At 38.8% G+C, this 23,290-nt stretch overlaps 1 protein-coding gene across 1 annotated transcript in view; it reads right to left on the bottom strand.

Moving 5' to 3' along the window:
• The window catches only part of LOC126190894 (nuclear pore complex protein Nup160 homolog), a 94,870-nt gene that overhangs the window by 57,135 nt on the left and 14,445 nt on the right, over positions 1-23,290 (bottom strand). The window lies entirely within an intron of this gene.

Here is a 23,290-nt window from a genome sequence, read left to right as displayed (position 1 = left end):
AATGTCTCCTGGCATTCACAAGCACAAAGGGAAGCTGATTAACTGGCAGACGAGGTTTTAATTAGTAGCGAACCCAATCGCATCTTACTGAGGGAATCAGCTTCAGCAAAATTATCTTCAGTGTGTTCTCCAAAAAAAAGAGAAGTTTGGTAAGTGGTGGAGTCTCCACGTCTATCCTGGAACAACCAATTAACAGAGAAAGGGTTTCGTCCCAAGGAGTTGGGCCTAACCCTCCTCCCAGGGAGGAAGCAAAATAGGAGCACAGAGAGAACTGCTCCTATCTGAAGAGACAGCCACAAAAGAGTGGCCAGAAGTGTGGAGCTTAGCACTGGTACCACCCATTCCGATCAGGGGCTCACCTTATGGGCACCACTCAGCTGCATCAAGAGTCACCTGTCATGGCATTCACTGCTGTAAGTCCCAATGCCTCAAAAAGATGAGCAACCACTCCCAGGCACACACAAGGCAGTGACAGGTACGAGAAATATGGTCTCTGTATTGTCATAGGGGCTAAGCCAATGAGTACATGACATCCCACCACAAGGACTGCCTATTGTGCTGGTGACCTTGTGGAGTATGTGCGCGCACGTGCGTGTGTGTGTGTGTGTGTGTGTGTGTGTGTGTGTGTTGTGGAGGCTATGGCCATGAAGGAATTTTTATTTTTTTTTTTTTTTGGGGGGGGGGGGGGAGGGGGGAGGACAAGAGGTGTGGGAGACCCATTCCCCAAGGTACTAGAGAGGGAGCTATTGTCCAATGGCTCACACCACGGGAACAATTTAGAAAGGGGGGTCAACTCCAAGGAAGACCAAACCATTTTAAAAAAAAAAAAACCAACCAACCAGAGTGGGAATGCGACACAAGACCGCACAGGAATAGCAGAACCGAGGCAATAGCAGGGTTGTTGTACAGGGAACAGGGAAACACTGAGGGAGGCAAAAGGGGTAGGAGCTAGGATGGGAATGAGTGGATGTGATGAAGAGAATGAAGGCTAGGAGAGAAGAGATGCTGCAATAGCTCGGGGCCCCATATGTGCCACACGCACATCCCACGAAAGAGCTGTGTGCTTCCTGGAGGGCTGACAACTGATATACCTACAGCTAGATTTGTAGGATCATTTCACATTCAATTAGGCTGGAACATATTCTTAAACATATGACATTCTAACTGATTCTAGTGACTGATCACCAATCACAGTCAAACTATACTGAGTTTCCATCAATTTATGTGCATTACATCACTTTATGAACACCGAGTATTTTGTAGCTAATCCTCTTCAAGTCTTTCTTAAGATTGTTACAAAGTCATGAGAATGTGTTATCCCTGTACTTCACTGCATTGTGTGAAAACAGTCTCAATGAGCTAAAAACATTGTATGTCAAGTTGTTGATGTAACATGACTATCACACCTTTTTGAAGTATACAACAGGCAGCATTTGCTTTTGAGAATTCCTCCCCTGAAGAACAACACACTGCGTCTCGTTGTTACGAAGTTTTCAATTGCATGACAAACATGTCCTAATATTTAATATGCTTTTGGAGAACTGAATTTAATCCACAGACTAAGTTCATGTAGGACCAAAACTTCATAGAGTTTTTGTGAACTTGACAGGTAAGAAATTTCTATCAAATTTAGAGCTACCTTTGTAATTGTAGTACCATTCTGACATTATTATTGATTCTTGGTGGGTCCTGCCTATTCCTCATTATACTGTACAGGACAATCTTACCTAGAAGAAAACCAACAATACTTCTGAATTTGATGTCATAGATAATTTACTTTCTCCTCCCCAGAGCTAATTTTCTTGTCTCTTTGCTAGACAGAAATACTGTGTTATTTTCATAATTTTTTGTTCCATCTGAGCATTCAGTGATGCTACAGTAGCCTTGCCGTTGCTGATTCTTATCCCTACATTCACTGAAGTGATATGTTCAAGCATTGTTGCCAGCTGTTTTAACACATTTTCCTCACTACTGGGATGTCTCACCAAATGCTCAAAAGGGTTTTTGGAAAGTACAGTGAATGTAATATCGACATCATCTTCCCTCCACATGGTTTTAAACAAGTTTGTCACCCAGAGATTGAAATCTTTCTTTATCACTTAAGCATGATCAGAAACTTTATGTACAACATTTTTCATGGTTTCTCCTTATGTGATCCTAGAACTTCAATACCAGAAGGTGTGGCCAGTAGAAACACCAATTATTATTTTTTGCATCATCTTTGATTCTTACCTCAACCCAGATTATTTTGCATTCTGACAATACTTATCTCATTACACACTGTTGTGTGCCTCAGGGCAATAAATATGCCACTACCATTCATGTCCAGACAATCTTTTAGTACATATTCCATTCAGAGTTTTAAGATTTCATTACTGTTTTCACATGGCTTTCTGTGTCAATTCCAGGACCTAAACCAGAAATTTTCTGCAGCTCTTACACTGAGGTGAAAAAAGTCATGGGATACCTCCTAATATCCTGTGAGACCTCTTTTGCCCAAAATAGTGCAGCAATTCAACGGAGCACAGATTCAACAAGTCGTTGGAAGTATCCTGCAGCAATGTTGAGCCATTCTGCTGCCAAAGCCATCCGCAACTGTGAAAGTATAGCCAGTGCACTATTTTGTGCACGGACTGACCCCTCGATTATGTCTCATAAACATTTGATGGGATCCATGCCGTGTGATATGGATGTTTTGGTTTTGTTTTGTTTTGCTTTGCTTTAGGGTGCAAAAAACAACTGGGGGTCATATGCACCCAAGTCAAAGCTGTAGAACACAAAGGCAGAGAGGAGTTAAAAAACTACTATACGTCAGTCCCAATGCTACTCGCCGTGTGGCGGGGGTGCTGGGTCACAGATGGGCACAACGGGGAGATTGTCATAAATGAAGCTTTCGGTCAGTGTGGCCTTTGTCAAGGGTGGATGACTGACGGACGGATGCAGGCACATGTATGCCCACTCACACTCATGCGCACACCCACTGGCGCGCTTGTGCGCACCCACACAGGTGTGGCCCACACACACGACCGCGTGTGTGTGTGTGTGTGTGATGCATTTGAGTGTGTGTGTGTGTGTGTGTGTGTGTGTGTGTGTCACTGACAAAGGCCTTACTGGCCGAAAGCTTTATTTATTTGTCACAGTCTCTCCGCTATATGGTGAAAGGAAACTTTCCTTTTCATAATGTTGAAGGACAATATATTATTGATGACGAGAGTCTCTCTTATGTGTATCTGTCATTAAACTTATGGAAAAATGCTACAAACTTCTGCCACAACCTAATATTTTTCCAAGAATGACTTAAGCAGCCATTGGACGTTAGGCCATTCCAAGCAGTGATTCCCACATATCAATGGTTGTTATTGTTTCCAGCTACTTATCATCAATCATTTAATCTAACAACAGTAGTCTTTCTACTTACATATCCCCGTACTATATTTTGATTCTCTGAATGACTACTTACATTTCATTATGTCTCTATATTGGAGGGTAAGAGTAATTTGTCTGTATGCAAGACATTCAGTGGCGTGCCCATTCACAGGAAGATAGCGACTAGCTCATTTATAGTCAAGTGAGCAACAATACAATTAGATAATGAGTGAGCGAGTGAATGAATGTTTTTCTCTCAGATTTACCACACTAAATTTCCAGAATTATACTTGTTGCACATATACCAGAAAGGAAAGCTGTACCGAGTAATATCATAGCGACATTGTAAGATGTTGACAATTTTGCACTGTTAGGTTTGCAGTACAGGATGCTTTAAATTGGATGGGCATACAAAAATTCAACATTTAGTTACTGGCTGCGGGAATTCCACAGGCAGATGGTAGATGTACTGCAACCACATGCACAGCTCTACCGAGGTGCAGTTTATCCATGCTTCATGAATGATAACTGTCCACTTTGAGCCAAACTGATGGATAATTTTCTCACAAGCAGCATATTCACCAATTGGATTGCCCAGTAGAGTCTGTGGGTGTGTATCCTGTAGGGTATACACATGATACATCAAGAAGCTATCAAGCTAGTTCACTGTGGCGTAGGACTGTTACAGGCGGCACAGTTGTTTCTTTAGAATGAAATCTGTACCAAATAGAACTTTTGAACCATTCAGAGCATTTTTCCATCTGTAAGTTTTATTGTGGAAAATATTTTCTAATTGTTATCCTTTTTTCCTCAAACAAGAAGTTTCAATTACAGAACATTTATTGTTGGATATTTCGAACAGTGTTACATGTAAAATATCTTGTAATTAAGCTTTACTTCATTCCACAACTGTTCTGGTATCCCACTCACAAAATTTCTTAATTAAATAAGTTATGGACAATGTTGTTGTAAATCAGTTATAGGAAGAAGCTAACATCAAGTTGAGGGCAGAGTGAAATGATTATTCCTTGTGAAAAAAATGGTGAAAACAATTTAATAAAGTCAGGGATCAACAAGACAAGTGATGCAAGCCTTCTGGAGCAACTGCAGAAAAAAATAATAATACGAGAATAGGGAAGGTTGCAAAATGGGAAAAATATAACCTTTCATCACAATACTGTGCTGGTTCTTTACCAGTGTGTGTGTGTGTGTGTGTGTGTGTGTGTGTGTGTGTTGGGGGGGGGATTTTAAATATAAGTTTTTAGACCATGCGTTCTGTTCACCAGGTCTGGTGATCGCTGATTTCCTTTTATTCTTTAACTGTGTTATGGCACTGTTGCTATTAGTTTTTACCCAACACTAGTATTATACACTGATTACCATTTGTCGACTTTGAACCTCCCCAAGATGTTGATACAAATTTGTTGGAATGATGCTGCTGCAGGTGGAACTGGTAGCAGATGCTCCCAAGTTAATCACAGCATGTGCTTCTGTCCTTGGCATTTCTTACAGTGGCTTTTATAGTATCTAAAGGATCAGCAGACCTGGCCAATGATATCCGCGTCTGATTCGTTCTTTTTGAATTCCAGATGACCAGATGTTGGAGCATCATGGAAATATTTCAGGACAGCTGGCTGCAGATGATCTGGCATGACAAGCTACCACTTTCGCCCCATTAGGTCATAGTTCCTTTTATACGACTAACGAAAGTCATGCCAACCGAGAAATGTCACACCAAAAGCCACAAGAAATGGTGCGCATTGCACTGCTAAGCAAAATATCACCCTGTTCTGAGCAGTTCTGATATGGACTGACTGGAATTGAGATGTACTGTGACAGGCCGAACCTTTGACACACAGTACGTTGCACAAATGTGTGGCTTTGCACGCTGTGCCTGACTTTGCTGTATGGTATATGGGACTATTACAGTTGCATGTAACGCGACTCTTTTTGAGATGCAGCCAGCACTGAATCGATCACAGATTCAGGAAGGATGGAAGCATACTAATGCAAATGGCATTACTTTGAACAAATTCTTTCAAAAGCTAATATGACTGCACATACAAAGATACCACTGATTTTTAGTGTGCAATATTTAGTTTTATTTGTATAATGTGAAACCCTAATATAAGGGGCAGTCAAAAAGTTTCCGTTTGAAGGCACTGCTGCAGCATATATGCACCACAGCATTACTCCAGCATGGATATATAAATTACCGACATGAAGGAAAAGGACTGGTGTGGACTTTGAGCCTATCCAACATGCATGTGGTAAATGCAGAAGCGTGAACTATGTCAACCTTATTACCAAATGCATCCAAACAGGACTGAGATGGTGTTATTCCTTTCCTTGCTGCCGAAGAGCAAACACTGGTAGACACCCAACGGCGAATGAATAATATGTATCGGGCAACATGTCTGTCAAAAATCCACCATTGCAGAATGGTGTGCCAAGGGGTGCTACTGTTTCACAATACACATTCCCATATTGCAAATGTCTTAATGCAGTCAGTTCATGTTGGGACACTGGAGCACCCGCCCTACAGTCCTGATCTCTCCCCATAGAATCATCAACTCTTCAGTGTCTTGAAGGGTCGATGAGTCCTGTTGCATGAGGATGTGCAGCAGGCAGTTATGGACTTTTTCACGCAGCAGAACACGGTGTTTTACCAAACAGGTCCCTTTAATATGGTGCATTAGTGGAATGACTGCCTCAATGCTCACGGTGATTTTCCCTGGTTGACATGCAGATTCTCGATTGTACGGTATTTGAGTGGAAACTTTTTGATCATGCCTTATAATTGTGTCTTAACATCATTTTTTCCATGGATACTTGATCGTAACATGAAACACTAAAAACAGTAAAGCTGTTGTCAATCAGAAGGTTGGTTTGAATGTCTCAGTGCTTTACTAGACATGGTACACTGTTGCCTTCCTCCTACCTTTGAGGTGACTTAGCCAGTCAGTTATAGGGGGACCTACAGTTTACCAAAGACTTTGGAACCATGTAGTAACTCAGCATTTTTCACATCAACATACACTGTCAGAGATGAAAGACATGATAAATGACACACAAAAATCCTATTATTCATCCTGGATTGAACCCCCAGACCTTTGGATTCGTTGTCTAGCACTGTACCACTAAGCCACCCTATCTGTAACACTATACGAAATAGAAAAGTTGACTGTCACTCTGGATGGCTGTTTTTGACAGTACTACAATTTTCTTAAGTTCCACATTCCTTTGTTGGAAAAATTAATCAAAAACTTAGAAGAATAACACCCACACATAACTTCAAATCGTATGTGCAAGGATGCATATTTCTACCGATAGTGGCGTAAGAATTTAAATCCCAATTCACTACAGGAACAGAAAAATTCCAATGATAAATGTGTTTATACTCAAAATTCTAATTAAATAATTATTTCACTACTTCTGTCAGCTGAGAACTGTGATTCTTGTGTTTCTCTAAAAAAGCATAGTTTACTTTCAAAAAACAAAACTGATACCCTGTGGTTAATAAGGCTGTGAAAAAACGGGTTTTATGGGCTCCTCACGACCATTTATTCATATAAAAACAGATTATCAGTCTCTTTAATGTGTCAAAACGTGTAGCAGATGCCTCATCCTTTATAAGGCACTGAGGGGTGGGGTGGGGTGTGGGGGTGGGGGGTGGGGGTGTTATGCAGTGGACAAGGAACAATTTTCAAGCTGCTTTTTTTTTTTTTTTTTTTTTTTTTTTTTTTTTTTTTTTATTTTAATTATTGAAAATCACTGCCAATAAACTCTGAAATTGATATATACAATGGGCACATATTAGGATTCGCTGGCACATACAGGGCCAATTTCGCAAAATCTGTCTTCATAATATCAGGAATATGTGCTGTAATTTTGTATTCAGTGAGATGGGACAGCGACACTGGTTATGATGAGATTCAAAATTAATGAAAGATTCATCAGGATAAATACCAAAACCCAAAAAGGTACAAAAGACAGATACATTTAGCACTTTTTTCCCCATATGAAGGAAAGCCTCCAAGTGGAATACAATCTCTTTCCACACGATATGCTACATTACTTTCGGGCACATGGATTTTACCTTCATACATCAAAACAATAGGATTAATAACGAAAGCTGTAGAGAACCTTGGACACTGGCCTACAATATGCGGCACTTGACTCATTCAGACCAAAGGTGAAGTGCTTGGAATGAACATAAAAAACACTTATAACAGTAACTGGCAAGAACCAAGTTGAATAAATGGCCAGAAAGGAATGTCACAAGGACTGAAAGATTATAAACAAATGGGCAGAACCAACTTGAATAAATGGTCAGAAAAGTATATGAGAAGGACTGAAGGAACATAAACAAATGGACAGAAAGGTGATGAGAGCCTCCAACTAGTGAGCTCACTGCTGCACTGATCTCCAATTCACAGCTATTTCCCCAGCATACTCCAAAAGGAACCTAATCAGTAAACAATCTACACAAAAGACTTCCACTTATTGCATGGCCATATGTTGCTTCACTTCACTGAGGCAATCTACTTCCTAATTACTCATGTTGGCAGGTGTTCTTGTTTTGAATTTTGGAATATTTCTCACATCATCTTTGGCGAAGAGATTTTGGAAAACTGTGCTTAGTAACTCCGCTTAGGGTGGCTGCCCAAACTTGGAAAAAATAAATTCCCTGAGAATTCCAGGTGTGAGGTAGAAGATGGTGTCAGAAGCTCCTGATAAATTAATAGTGAGCAAGGTGGAAGATGGGTGGGGTGGGGGTAGGGGAGGAGCAGTATACCACAATAATGACTTTTCTTTCCTCTCAGCTCAGCTATGTACCACCCATAAGCCATAGTTTAATCACAGTTTTTAGATATGATAATTTATATGGAAAACATATGAAGTATTTTAAAATTTGTTATTTATAAAATTCAATTTCAATGCTAGATTAAAAATGCAGCATTCCCTGATATTTTATGAAATGCCTTCAGATTTCCCGATTTTTTCAGGTAAAATATAATTCCCTGAGAATTTCAGGTTTTCCACAAGTGTCACCACCCTGATGCTTTAATGATGATGTCGTCAGTCACTTTAACATTACTATCACATAGTGGAGGTATGATGGTGTCTTGAAGCTGGTGTACTTTACACAAAATCATAATCTCTGTGGATTTTCTGCCTGATCTTGAGACATAATTTCACTGTGGAAACTATAAAAAGTATATGGCACTAAAGTCTGTATTACATTTTAAGCACCTGTATAAAAGGAAAAATGTAGTGAAGCAAAATAAGTATGGACCTCTCACAAACACAACAGAAATGTGACAAAAAGAGGTTGGGAATATATCAGATTTGGTCTCTTCAGCCTGGTCTGAGTCTTCTAGTTTTCAATAAATCTACCCTTGTTATCAAGGGTGAAAAATACAATCCTATTATCAAATGTTGGACATTAATGATGCAGTTAGAAACTTTAAACACTATTTAATAAAATTAAGTACTACTTGATGGAAGTGTATACAGTTAATAATTTTTGAGGTATGTAACGAAGCATAAAATTTCAATTTAAATGAAACAGAAAGGAAACCTTGAAAGAACAATAATATGCACTAGTAGATAACTCAAAATGCAGCCCCCAATAACAATGAAAGTAAAGACAGCCACTATCATTGTTAAGCAGCTAATTACATGAGTGCACACAATATTTTGCAGCAGGAGGTGAAAACGGAAGAAAATACTATTGATATACCTCTGAAAACAGACCACAACACACAAAAAATTAAAATAATAAACATTCATGTATAAACAATATACCATTTTTGTACTCAGCAGATATATCAACAACAGTACTGCAGCATAAATGAATAGTCCTTTTTGCATTTATGCAGACCTGGTGTCTCGAGTAGTGCCATGTTTGTATTCTTAAAGCTTCTTGAGAGAACTGAAAAATCTGTGAGACAGAATTGCTGGCAAATACATACTTTCATGAGTCTCACTCAGACTCCAGGACGAGAGGGCCCCACCCACTGTGAAGATAGAGTGAATGCAAACTTCTTTGCCTTCCCCCACCCTGGAGTCTCAGTGACTTGACCTCTCTCATCCCCAAGGAGGGAAATATAGTTCCAAAACGTAGGACAGTGTGTGTACCCTCATGTCTGTCTCTCTCAGCATTACTACACATTTCAACTCTTGAATGAACTATCTGCCAGCAATTCTTGGGCATAAACTACTTTATTATATCTCACATTACTGAGTGTTACTTGCTGCATTCTAAAAAGGTAGGTCCATAGACCAGGTTTTAAGATTCACTGATGGCATGGTCATTAGAGACAAAGCTCAAGCACAGAATGAACAATGACAGCAAAGAAAAATGGCATTCTTTTTCTGGAGGGAGGGGGGGGGGGGGAGGAGGAGGAGGAGGAGGAGGAGGAGGAGGAACATCCTAGCACTTGCTTCAGACACTTTAAAGGACATTACATTAAGTGTGGCATTGGGTTTGAGTCCACTCTCCATTCAACTTTGTTACGTCTCTATGCCACATCTTACATAATGATGTGATAACTAAAGTAAATAATGATAAGACAGTGTGATGACTAATAATTTATACTCGATAATGTATGTGTACCTGACCATTTTCATACTGTACAATGAAGTGAAATAGTGCACAGAAGAGTGTACTTGGGGTAAAAACATTGGGAGTCAGCATTGCAATGTTTCTTGCTAGAGAGGCATACGGATGAGGTCACTGACTGATGCAGGAAATGGCACTGGTAGCCCTACTTATTATGAAGGGTGGAGCACCAAATGCAGATCTTGTCCTCTCCTGAAGATTCTATAAAGTCAGCCCACAGATACTTCCAGTGAACTGTTATAATACAGCAATGTTTATATTGTAGAAAACCCTCTGGGTACAAGAATAGAACTGTCCGTTTAGCCGAGTACAAAGAAGACACGAAAACACGTGTATGCACCTTGACACATGTGGAAAACCCATATCTGCATCCTTGCTAATAAAACAGAAATCACCAAGCACATAATTGCTGGTCATGAAAGCCTGCATTATCTATATAACTTACCAACTATCACAGAACCTGGCAGCAGTTGCAGGTTGCCTATCTAACGGCTTTCGTGGGCAACAAAAATTTAATTTTCAGTATTTCATGTAGTTACTGACTGAATTTAAAAACTGAAACTGCTGCCACAATCTACTAATTAAGAGGTACAATCTTATGTTAAAAGTTTAACAGACCAAAAGATGTATTTAAGTTAGAAAATGTGCATTTTTCCTGTAGAAGTTTAACTAACGGCATGTAACTACACTGATTTCATTCTTCCAGTAATTGAGAATGCGAGTGCTTACATACTTCACACTTAATTTTAAATCTTTAAGAAACTTTTATCACTGAAACCCTCCATAAAATAATGAGGAAAAAAGTTTACCACTTACTACATTTTCGCTGTTCATGCAGCAAAACAGCCAAGTCAGGTTTGACGTTTTAATTTATTACTTTTTTACTATCGACTCTCTTCACATCACAGTTTCCAGACAGTATTCACATATATTACTGACTATATCTGAAAAATTATATCGTTGTATGATCCACAGTTCAGAACATCATAAACATTTAGATGCGTGAAACACTAGCTTCTGCTTAAAATGGTACGCAGTAAAACTTCTAACCATGTGTGATGCTTTAATCGATTACTTCTTTACAACTAACTCTACCTGCAACACACTTTGCAGACAGTACCTACATATCTCACTGAAAATTCCTGCACAATTATATCACTGCATGACACAGTTCTGGAGACATGGCATCATACACTGAAATACCTGATAAACTAGCATTTGCTTGAAATGGAGCTTAAATCACCAACACTACATTCATCCAGTGTTTCACAATTAGAGCATAGGTTCCAACAAACTACAAGCATAATTTCAAAAGCTTTTTCAAACTTTCTCTTGCTTACATGCATAGCATCAAATATTTTAGCAAGATGTTTGAAGCTGTTTTGTACATGGGAGTTCGATTCTTTGAAGAATCGGGGCTAGTGGTATGATTTAAATACGGATGTCTGCTCTCCCCCCTCTCCAATGTGAGTATGTTGTTTTGAGGTACCTCATTTGAATGCTGCACTTAGGTTAATTTTCAGTTAATGTTATGTGTCTCATGGGGCAAGATCCTTGCTAAGTTTCCAATGTAGTTCTTTCAAGAATTTACTCATTCATCTCTCCCTCTCTTATCTTCAAACCTATCCTGAATTCTGCCTCTTCTAAAATAGTCTGAAACTGAAATTTTCACTACTTGGTGTGAAAAAACAAAATTTAGATGGAATACCAACTTTGTGACAATGAGTAAAAATGAAATGTTTCACTATCACTTATCCGAGGCCTCAGCTACATTGATCACGTATCAATTTAAATTAAAGAATGAGTACAAACTTGTCTGGAAAGACTCCTTAAGTAACCAGCTGAAAAAGACCTATAAGAAGTTTATTAATAATCCTATCCTGAATAGTTCAGATTATGAATGACAGATACTCTTATCCGATGTAGTTATGAATTATCTTTTAACTCAACATCTATACTCTGCAAACAACTGAAGTGCAAGGTAAAGGGTACTTCCCATTGTACCATTAAGGATTCTTTCCATTTCACTCATGCATGGCTCATAGGAAGAATGACTATGTAACTGCAATTCAATTTTTTCAGCATCTCCATGATCCTCTCCAACTGTCAAACAAACCTGTGGCCGTTCATGCTGCCATTTCTTTTCTGTGTACATGTTACACACTTCAGAAATATTTTAAGAGGGGTCACACAAGGGATTTGTATGCAGCCTCGTTTGTCAACTGACTACCAATAAACCTAAGTCTACGATCTGCTTTACCTATGACAGAGCCTATGCAATCATTCCACTTCATGTGTCTACAAATTGTCAGACCAAGGTATCTGTACCAGTTGACCAACCCCAATTGTAATGAGTGATATTGTAGTCACAGGGTACTATCTTTTTTAGTGCACAATTTTAATTTCCTGACCATTTAAAGCAGGTTGCCAACCTTTCCATCACTTTGAAATCTTATTCAGATTTGACTGGATATTAGTGCAATTTTTCAAGCAGTACTTCATTATACTTACGGGCATCTTGGGTTATGCAAGTCAAATCACTCACCACCTCATCTCAGATTTACGTGGAACTTTGTATAACATACCAATGTCCGGAAATTCTTTTTGATCTTAGATTAAATTTTTTTTACACCGAATTTTCTATATAATGATGTCCTGATAATTTGGCTCTGCAAGAAAGTCCATGGAAAATGTTACTTATCCACAGAATTACTCGTAACTCCAGTGTATACGAAGCTTTTGATTTGGGATTTTTTTTTTTCCTTCAGAAGTTAAGAGAAGCATGTAGTCAACAAGAAGACCTTTATTTAAGTCTTAATTTAATAAAAAGAAAGTTACAAAAAGATATTAGTGAAGTTCACTTAAAAATTTCTAGAAAAATTCGAAAAATGTTGAAGAACACTCATACCACATTTCTCCAACCTGCTGGGAATCTAGTTTTGGTCTTAAATAATTGTAGGCTCTCTATTTAAATAAAAACATTAATGGGTTTTCTGTGAGTGGACACCAGGGTTGTCACAAGTTTCCCCAAGTGATTCCTTGATATTTCCCCGAGTTCCAGACAAATTTAAGCATTTTTCCCTGACAAATTTTGAGATCTCAAAGGTAAGTGAAGACATAAATTGACAAAAAAATGTAATGCCTTCTGTATTATTTCCCCGTGTGAGAAAAAATCTTAAGTACTAACATCAACATCTTTCGTAATGAACTGTTTTTACAGGCGAAATCAAGCTGAATGGTATGTGTTTTTCAGTAAGGCTACTATTATTATTTTATTTAAATAAAATGAAACATATCTGGTGAGATGAATATGCATTTCCTTTGAGTCGCAAGACAGATTTAAAATACCTTCACTAATTTCAGAAATACCTCAGAAAAAAAAGTAGGCTTCTTGAAAGAAGTGTATAAGGCAGGGAAGAGTTGTGTAGACCAACACTATAAGTGTCCGCCAATAAAATGTTGATCCTACAATGTTTGTTATTGTCAGTTATTACCCACTGCGCCATATCTATTGTTTTACAGGTATTGTCTGCTTGTGTCTGTGTATGTGCGGATGGATATGGGTGTGAGTGAGAGTGTATACCTGTCCTTTTTTCCCCCCTAAGGTAAGTCTTTCTGCTCCCGGGATTGGAATGACTCCTTACCCTCTCCCTTAAAACCCACATCCTTTCGTCTTTCCCTCTCCTTCCCTCTTTCCTGATGAAGCAACTGTTGGTTGCGAAAGCTTGAATTTTGTGTGTATGTTTGTGTGTCTATCGACCTGCCAGTGCTTTCGTTTGGTAAGTCACATCATCTTTGTTTACAGATATGTTTTACAGGTATTGTATGATTTTTTTTTTTCTTTCAAGAAAGAATGAAAGGAAAGTGCGAGTATTAGTTGAGGACCAATTGGATGAAAATCAGTGTGGGTTTAGGCCTCTTAGAGGTTGTCAGGACCAGATCTTTAGCTTACGGCAAATAATGGAGAAGTGCTATGAGCGGAACAGGGAATTGTATCTATGCTTTATAGATCTAGAAAAGGCATATGACCGGGTTCCTAGGAGGAAGTTATTGTCTGTTCTACAAGATTATGGAATAGGAGGCAAACTTTTGCAAGCAGTTAAAGGTCTTTACATGGATAGTCAGGCAGCAGTTAGAGTTGACGGTAAATTGAGTTCATGGTTCAGAGTTGTTGCGGGGGTAAGACAAGGCTGCAACCTGTCTCCACTGTTGTTCATATTATTTATGGATCATATGTTGAAAACAATAGACTGGCTGGGTGAGATTAAGATATGTGAACACAAAATAAGCAGTCTTGCATATGCGGATGACTTAGTTGTGATGGCAGATTCGATTGAAAGTTTGCAAAGTAATATTTCAGAGCTAGATCAGAAATGTAAGGACTATGGTATGAAGATTAGCATCTCCAAAATGAAAGTAATGTCAGTGGGAAAGAAATATAAACGGATTGAGTGCCAAATAGGAGGAACAAAGTTAGAACAGGTGGACGGTTGCAAGTACTTAGGATGCATATTCTCACAGGATGGCAACATAGTGAAAGAACTGGAAGCAAGGTGTAGCAAAGCTAATGTAGTGAGCGCTCAGCTACGATCTACTCTCTTCTGCAAGAAGGAAGTCAGTACCAAGACTAAGTTATCTGTGCACCGTTCAATCTTTCGACCAACTTTGTTGTATGGGAGCGAAAGCTGGGTGGATTCAGGTTACCTTATCAACAAGGTTGAGGTTACGGATATGAAAGTAGCTAGGATGATTGCAGGTACTAGTAGATGGAAACAATGGCAGGGGGGTGTCCACAATGAGGAAATCAAAGAAAAACTGGGAATGAACTCTATAGATGTAGCAGTCAGGGCGAACAGGCTTAGATGGTGGGGTCATGTTACACGCATGGGAGAAGCAAGGTTACCCAAGAGACTCATGGATTCAGCAGCAGAGGGTAGGAGGAGTCGGGGCAGATCGAGGAGAAGGTACCTGGATTCGGTTAAGAATGATTTTGAAGTAATAGGTTTAACATCAGAAGAGGCACCAATGTTAGCACTGAATAGGGGATCATGGAGGAACTGTATAAGGGGGGCTATGCTCCAGACTGAACGCTGAAAGGCATAATCAGTCTTAAATGATGATGATGATGATGATTTCAAGAAATATATGAATATACAGGGTGATTCAAAAAGAATACCACAACTTTAAAAATGTGTATTTAATGAAAGAAACATAATATAACCTTCTGTTATACATCATTACAAAGAGTATTTAAAAAGGTTTTTTTTCACTCAAAAACAAGTTCAGAGATGTTCAATATGGCCCCCTCCAGACACTCAAGCAATATCAACCCGATACTCCAACTCGTTCCACACTCTCTGTAGCATATCAGGTGTAACAGTTTGGATAGCTGCTGTTATTTCTCGTTTCAAATCATCAATGGTGGCTGGGAGAGGTGGCCGGAACACCACATCCTTAACATACCCCCATAAGAAAAAATCGCAGGGGGTAAGATCAGGGCTTCTTGGAGGCCAGTGATGAAGTGCTCTGTCACGGGCTGCCTGGCGGCCGATCCATCGCCTTGGGTAGTTGACGTTCAGGTAGTTACGGACAGATAAGTGCCAATGTGGTGGCGTTCCATCCTGCTGAAATATGAATTGTTGTGCTTCTTGTTCGAGCTGAGGGAACAGCCAATTCTCTAACATCTCCAGATACTGTTGTCCAGTTACAGTAGCACCTTCGAAGAAAAAGGGACCAACAACTTTATTGGCTGAAATGGCACAGAAAACGTTCACCCATTCTCTGTAAACTGTTTATACCAACGTTTAATACACCACCTATCAGGAGGTTTAACACCATACTTCGTTCGAAATGCACGCTGAACAACTGTCGTCGATTCACTTCTGCCGTACTCAATAACAAAAAAAGCTTTCTGTTGAGCGGTCGCCATCTTAGCATCAACTGACGCTGACACCTAGTCAACAGCGCCTCAAGCGAACAAATGTACAACTAAATGAAACTTTATAGCTCCCTTAATTCGCCGACAGATAGTGCTTAGCTCTGCCTTTTGTCGTTGCAGAGTTTTAAATTCCTAAAGTTGTGGTATTCTTTTTGAATCACCCTGTATAGTGTACAAACTGCCAACAACAGCCACAATTTCCTTCTTCTTGTCGTCCACATTTTGTAACATTTTTTGTAACTACTTTCGAAATGCTCAAATGTACTACAATAAATAAAAGTCTATAAAACGGCACACTGTACAATGTACTTACGATGAATCAGTCACAATTAAATCCATTGGCTACGGCCTCTGCCCTGCCGAGGAGCACCCGGTCCTAAGTCCACAGATAAACCATGAAAATCCACTGCATTAAGCCACACACAAATAGACCTGGCCTGCGGGCAGATTGGTGAGACTAGATCCAACGAGCGTGGCCTGAACATTAGTGGGAAACGATGGGCTTCAGATTGTCACATGAAATTCATTAGAGATACCTGCATAAACGGCCTGCAGTTTTGGCCCGTTGCGGGAATCCCCTTGTGTGGCCAGCCATTCACGTGTCACAGACAGCATGTTGATAAAATGAGACAGCAATGTTCAATCCATGCAACAGATAACTTGTGCAAATACTCTGAGAATCAATACTAATGAGAATAGGTAGCAACTCACCATAAAGATGATTGCCGAGCTGCAGACAGGCATGTAGAAAAGACCATCACACTCTCACAACTAATTTTTCGGCCATAGACTTTCATACAATCCTTAGACACAACTCACGCACACATGACTGCCACCTCGGGCCGCTCATGCCTCCCTGCTTCTTGTCGGCAGCTACTAGGCTAGCAGCAAGAAGTCAAGGCAGCACTGACTCCAAACTGAGGGTAGTGGTAAGAAGGAGAGAAGCAATAAGAATGAGGGAGTAGGAAATGGCACATGTCCTGCTGCACGTAGCCAGTGATGATGCATGACATCTCAATAAACAAATCATTTCATCTACTGAGACAAATCAGAGATTTTCTAGTGGTTTTCTCAAATTTCCTGACATTTCCCTGATTTCCCCAACACATTCGAAACTCCCTGATTTCCAGAACTTGTGGCAGTCCTGGGACATACATATAAATCCGAAATCGAAAAACCTTTTACTGTGATGAAAAACGGGTCATTTCTAGTAAGTTCATCTGGGCCTGACACCTACTTGTCTAATATTTTCATGAATTTTTTTACTTGTTCCGTTTGCAACAACAATAACTAGTTTAAATTCCTTCCACATACTTCACACAGTTTTTCAAGGAAAACGTAGTAAAGTTTTTAAAATGCTTAAACTGTGTCTGAAACTTTGGCAGAGAGGGAAGGGCGCACAGAACTTATCAACAAATCACCATCATATTTTCCACATACCAGAAAAAGAATGTATTTTTATGGGAAAAGGTAATAACTCCACACAACTTCTGGTAATACAGAAAATCAGCTTAAACTGTCATGACCAAAACAATGATTTCTTAAATATTGAAAATACTTTTAGACAAGAGCTGTTATTAGGCCAGTTTTTTTTATTGAAACTAAGTATTATGTGATTTTTAAAAAGGAAAAAAAAAGTACGTGGTTTTGACAGACATAGGATGATTTTCATTTATATATTAAAATACTAGTAACAGTGTTCAGGCGGTCTTTTAAAGTACATTACATAGACTGCTAAGATTTTGTACATGTTTTGTTAAAATAATAAAAGTACAGAGTCAAAAGTTCTAATTTTAATTGAAATATTTTCATTATTAATATTAAATTTATTTAGAGGTATCAAATGAGCATATTTCAATGAGAATTATTCAATGCAGAAAAATGTTTAAATTTAAAACTACATGTTCAGCAGTGAATATACTTATAATTCTCAAGTCAAAGTTTTCTGTCTTGAATCCACTGTGAGAAATCAGATTCTGTTACCTTAATATCGTTTTCATTAAAGTGATACATTCTTACGAACATGCTTGCTTCAGGCACACCAACAGAACATAAAATGTTTTCAAAATGTATAAAACAAGTCTTCCTTCTCAGGCCAATTGAATAACACTGACAGTCCAGGTTGGTGGAGAAGAAGTAGGTGAGCATCTCACTCTTCAAATAGCTCTGAGCACTACGGGACTTAACATCATCTCACTCTTCATCAGGTACATTCTTGATGTAAGCAAAGTACCACCTGTCATTGTATGTGGCCGCCACAAAAGAGTTTTGTTTAGGACGGGAATGTGTCCATTGCGGGGCACATTCACTGAATGAGAAAATCGAAGGAGGCTTTTCGGAACAAGTAACTTTTCTAACTTTTAATGAATCACAGGAAAGCGGTTTGTAATTGTGAAAAATACTGATACTAGATATTGTCCGGGTTGTCAAATATCTTCTTGAGTTTCTACTGTAGGAAATCTACATTGATTTTCTCTAAGAAATGGAAAAAAAATATTTGCCTATATTAACCTTGCATGTGCAGTTGTTATTTGCACATCCTCTAGTAGAAGACTAGCTTTTCTCAACACATGCTTTACAGTTCCTCTCAACCCATAAATCAACACGTTTTACAGTTCCTCTCAACCCATGACACACAATTTTACTGTGGCTAGTAGCAAAAAAGGAATGTTCCACGTCAATTGAAAAATCACTTTTTTAAAGCTTTTTATATTTTTATATTGAGCAGCATGTCCATCAGTGAAACAATGCAGTTGCTTGCCCCATGTGCAGTGTTCAGCCAACCACTTAACCATTTCTTTCTGAACAGCATTTACAAATCCTATATCATGATCCATATCACTTATAAAGCAGTACTTTGGCATTGTCGGTTTATTTTCCTAATTTATCATTTCTTTCTGAACAGCATTTACAAATCCTATATCATGATCCATATCACTTATAAAGCAGTACTTTGGCATTGTCGGTTTATTTTCCTAATTTATCACATAAAACAGAAATGGAATGGATTGTACAGCTGCTTCTTATCCAGAAGTAACTCTAGATTTCATTCTGAGTTACAAAGCTGCAGTTTTCTGCAAAATCCATTAACACAATTGCTTTTCTCAGGGTTAAATTTCCTTTCAAGTTTTTATAGGCCCTTGCCCGACACTTAGATATAAGTGAGTGTGGTTTTCAAGTGCCTGTACCTTTGTTGCCAACAAATCAGTGTATTCTCTGACAGTTGCAGATTGCTGTAGCAATTCAATACGATGGTGTGTGTTAATCCACTGACTGTACTCAATTTCATCGTCAATATTTTTGTAAGCTAATTTTTTTTTCAAAAATTCTAACAATTTGTCATCACTGGGACAATCATCGTAGTGATTAAGCATGTGGTCATAGTTCTCTCAGTTACTTACAAGAAGCTTTATAAGTTTTTTATATGTTTACAAAATGTGTTTCGCATGCAAAAGCAGTTTTACATTTTGGTGGATACCACAGATATGCAGTGAATGAGTGCCTGCAGCACAAGCTAAGATACACCCCTTTGCTCTTGGTGAACAAATTTACAAAAACCAGTATTAATGTTTGGGGTCTGCCATTTAAAACAATAATATAGTTCCCTTAGGTTGCAGAGGATAAGTCTTTTTTACATATAAACATTCTTTTGATTACCACTTCTTCAGTGATCATTTTATCTCTTTTGGCTTACAAACTTATAAAAAAAACTCACTTGTCTTTACAGGCGCCCTGCCCACTGAACTACGTATCCACTAACACTGAATCCCAACATTTTTTTTCCTTTGAGCGAGAGGGAGGAGCTAAAATTAAAACCTGAATTCTTTCATATCTCCTTACACCAACCACTTCTCCTTTTATTAACAATATCATGGCAGCAAAATCTTAGGCTTTCTTCACAATTTCATCCTCCCTTTTACCTTGCCTATTGTCAGAAGTTTCAACACTGCAATCCAAAGCCTGGTACACTATTTCTTCCAAGATGTGCTTCACTTTTTCTAGCTTCCGTTTGTCATATGACGACTTGCTGTGATTTGGAATGGAATGAAGTTTTAAGGGAGAGCACTCCAAATCATCTAAAGTTTTATTTGCATCCTTGATACTTTGACTATTTAGTACTGACTCATGAAATGTCGCCTCCGAGTCACTGGCATCACTTTCATTTCCATAACTGATTTCAGTTTTTTGTCCCCAAATCTGTCCATAAATCTCACATCATGTTGTACAAAGTTTTTTGCCTGGTTTGAAATCAATTCTCTAGGCACTTAATGATTTAGAAAACTTAAAAATGTTGAAGAGCTTTTACTGAGTTGGAGGTTGTCAAATGACATAGCATTGTTAAGTAACTTTCCAACACTAAACGAATTCATATTTTCCACTGTAAGTATCTGAACACTACTTCAGTTAAACACACACTACATTACGAATAGAATAATAAATGGCTGCTGCATAAACAAATATGACCTATCTCACAGAAAGGTAAAGAGCAACTGAGACCAAATGGACAGATTGTTGCATGTAAGTGTTGCTCAACAATACATGGCAGTGACTTTTGCAGTGTTTTCATTTATGTTCAGGTTTCAAGCAAGCTACTGCAGACACACAGAACAGTATCACAGTGAGCTGGTAGTTAGCTGCACAGATAAATGCAATATATTGTAGTCTTTCAAAAATCACTTAATTAATAAAATCAAATAAAGTTTTCACACTTAAAATTAATTTGTCTGTATAGAATAACTGGTATTTAAGTTGCTAAATTGGGACCCCTGGATCTGAGACTGCGGGCATCAAACCTTTTTTTTTTTTTTTTTTTTTTTTTTTTATCACAGTAAAACTTTTTAATTCTCAATTTAATTGTGTCCATTCACACAAAACCCATTAATATTTTTAACAATCTTAGGAATTTTTTAAGACCAAAACTAGGTTCCCAGCAAGCTGGCAAAATCTAGTATAAGTGTTTTTCAACATTTTAGTAATTTTTCCAAAAATTGCGATATACATTATACTTTTTTTGTAATTTTTATGTTAAGTAGCACTTTGCACGGACATTCTCACAAAGCCAAATTAGTTATCACTATACTAAAAATTCAATATAAAAAAAAGGTTTAGCCTAAGACTAAAAAGAATTTGCAGAAGTTCCTTATAGGAATATGCAAATATACAAAATTTCAAACATTTGAAGTGGGGGGGGGGGGGGGTCCAAGTCTTAGAATTATTGTGTCATTTCACATGGAATGACCATCTTCCATTCCGTGTAGCTTTTGTACTGCGCTAACTAAATTTGTCCAACTCCTTTCTAAATTATCTACACTGAAGATACAAAGAAACTGGTATGCCTGGCTAATATTGTGTAGAGGCCCCAAAAGCACACACAAGTGCCACAACACGATGTGGCATGGACTTGACTAATGTTTGAAGTAATGCTGGAGGGAATTGACATCATAAATCGAGCACTGCTGTTCATAAATCTGTAAGAGCATGAAGGGGTGGAGATCTCTTCTGAACAGCATGTTGCAAGGCATTCCAGATATGCACAACAATGTTCATGTCTGGGGAATTTGGTGGCCAGCGGAAGTGTTTAAACTCAGGAGATTGTTCCTGCAGCCACTCTGTAGCAATTCTGGATGTGTGGGGTGTCACATTGTCCTGCTGGAATTGCCCAAATCTGCCGGAATCCACAATGCACATGAATATATGCAACTGATCAGACAGGATGCTTACGTACGTGTCACCTGTCAGAGTCGTATCTAGGCGTAACAGGGGTCCCATATCACTCCACCTGTACATGCCCGACACCATTACAGAGCCTCCACCAGCAAGAACAGTCCCCTGCTCACATGCATGGTCCATGGATTCATGAGGTTGTCTCCATACCCGTACAAGTCCATCCACTTGATACAATTTGAAACGAAACTCATCCGACCAGGCAACATGTTTCCAGTCATCAACAGTCCAATGTCGGTGTTGATGGGCCCAGGGGAGAGACAAAGCTTTGTGCTGTGCAGTCATCAAGGGTACACAGGTGGGCCTTTGGATCCAAAAGCTGATATTGAAGATGTTTCGCTGAATGGTTCACACTCTGACACTTGTTGATGGTCCTGAATTGAAATCTGCTGCAATTTGCAGAAGGGTTGCACTTCTGTCACATTGAACAATTTTCTTCAGTTATCATTGGTCCCATTCTTGCAGGATATTTTTCTGGCCACAGCAATGTCAGAGATTTGATGTTTTATCAGATTCTTGATACTCACGTACACTCCTGGAATGGTTGTACGGAAAAATCCCCACTTCATCGCTACCTTGGAGATGCTGTGTCCCACCCCTCATGCGCCTTAACTATAATACCACATTCAAATTCACTTAAATCTTGATAACCTACCAAGGTAGCAGCAGTAACCGATCCAACAACTGCGCCCAACACTTGTTGTCTTATATAGGCGTTGCCGACTGCAGTGCCATATTCTGCCTGTTTACATATCTTTGTATTTGAATACATGCCTGTATCAGTTTCTTTGGCACTTCAGTGTGTAACAGATCATAATGTGTACAGGATTTGGACAAAAATACGGATGAGCAAAAAAACACATGAAGAATATGGCATAGGCAAACTGTCAGTCAAAACATCTTCCAGTTAATTTGGAATGGATAAATGCAGGTTCTGCATGGTTTTAAAGTGAATCTTATACCATTTTTCCTGCAAAACAGTGGACGAGGATAGTGACCACCCACCCTCCTTTCCAAAGAAGACCACAAAGGCTCAATAATATTGAGATCTGGTGACTGTAGTTAGTGGAGATGCAACAATTTGTCCTTGTGCTCCCAAAACCAGTCCTGTGTGACCAGTGACACTGTCATCTTGGAAAACAGCATCACCACTGGGGAACAAACAATATACCACGGGATGGACCGAAGTGGTCACATAAACCTTGGTAGTAAAGCAACTTTACAGAGTACCATTAGCCCATGGAAAATCATCACATAACCACTAACACGTTTCACTCATGGGATATAAACTAACTCAGCCAGAAGTTGTAAACGACGCGAAACAAGGGTATCTGACCAAATAACTTTCACCAATTGCTGCATAGTCCAGGTTTTATGGATTTGGGATCTTTTTTTCCTGTTACATTTATTTGCATCACTGATGAGTAGTATCAGAAATTGAACTACTTTGCCATCTTAAGTGCATGTATCTGTTACATTAACATTTGCACTCCCATATGTGGCTGTGTTTCATTTACATGCCTACTCTACATTTATGAAATAAACTCAACAGCAATATGAACACTAGCTAACACCTGCCTAGTTCAATTACTAGCCACTGCACATCGTCACAACCGTTGCACAATTTTTTGCTT

This window comes from Schistocerca cancellata, chromosome 6 (genome assembly GCF_023864275.1).
Source record: "Schistocerca cancellata isolate TAMUIC-IGC-003103 chromosome 6, iqSchCanc2.1, whole genome shotgun sequence".
NCBI classification, from domain to species: domain Eukaryota; kingdom Metazoa; phylum Arthropoda; class Insecta; order Orthoptera; family Acrididae; genus Schistocerca; species Schistocerca cancellata.
Note: the sequence above shows the minus strand (reverse complement) of the source record. Positions and strands in the feature narration are given on the sequence as shown.